At 32.2% G+C, this 1,088-nt stretch overlaps 1 non-coding gene across 1 annotated transcript; it reads right to left on the reverse strand.

Annotated features, from left to right (window-relative positions):
• Positions 1–206: 206 nt before the first annotated feature.
• On the reverse strand, positions 207–288 carry TRNAS-AGA (transfer RNA serine (anticodon AGA)). The gene has a single exon. It is a non-coding gene; the product is annotated as a tRNA-Ser (tRNA).
• Positions 289–1,088: the final 800 nt, after the last annotated feature.

The following is a 1,088-nucleotide window of genomic DNA, read 5'->3' on the forward strand; positions in this document are numbered from 1 at the left end:
CTTGCTTAATTCTTACCGAATTTTAATTATTTTATTTATTTTTTAGTACTTAATAAAAAAAATTTCTTTTCTTATGAATATTATGATAAAATCAAATAAACAAATATCATTGAAAAAAATATTTTAACGAAATTTCTTTATATTTTAGCTTGCTAATTTTGGCATCTTAAGAATTTATCAACAATTTGGCATAAAAATAAAATAATCGTGGACGGCAGGATTCGAACCTGCGCGGGCAGAGCCCACATGATTTCTAGTCATGCCCGATAACCACTCCGGCACGTCCACAATTCGATAACTTAAAATCGCCGTGTTATTAGATATCTGTTTTTGTGTTTTTATTGCAAGTTGGGATTCTCAATTTTGTCACAACTCAAATTCATCCATCTAGCTATAAAAGTTGGGGTAATTTGGATTATATCAGAACTTGAGGGTATATTTTCTTTCTATATACTTCGACACAATTTCTACTTGTCTCTCTTCCTTTATTTTATCTTTCCTAAAGAGGATCACTATTTTAATTTGGGTTGGCTATTGATTTTTTTTTTTTATGAAAAACAAATAAACAGGTGAAAATGGCCGCGTGAGTTATGATATATTTTTTTTCAATAATTGAAAATTTGCATAAAGTAAAAAAATCTCATACATTTGAGGGTTAGTTATGTCACGATCTGAAATGGACGTGATGACACTCGTCCTATTCCACCAATACACGTCAGCCTAAAATCCAACAATACGATGAAAAAAATGCAGAAAGTAAACTATCAATAACATAAGAGCGAAAAACTTAGTCATTCTCAAAATATCCACAAAACTTGATTGTCACATGTACAAGACACTAATTTATAATAACTAAGTTTGAAAGATAAATACAAGTCTCAAATGTTGTTGTCTCTCGAATACAACAGTAACATAAATAAGGAACAAGAGGGTCCGCTGGGATGACAAACTACTACCTCTCAAGTCTCCTTGATAAGTCTCAGAAGAAGATGGACAAAAATAATCACATCGAACCGGGCTCGGAACCTACATAGGTGTAGAAGCGAGAAGTGAGTACCAAACAACAGAGTACTCACCAATCAATCCAC

The sequence above is a fragment of the Solanum tuberosum genome, unplaced genomic scaffold (assembly GCF_000226075.1).
Source record: "Solanum tuberosum cultivar DM 1-3 516 R44 unplaced genomic scaffold, SolTub_3.0 scf00594, whole genome shotgun sequence".
Taxonomy (NCBI): Eukaryota; Viridiplantae; Streptophyta; class Magnoliopsida; order Solanales; family Solanaceae; genus Solanum; species Solanum tuberosum.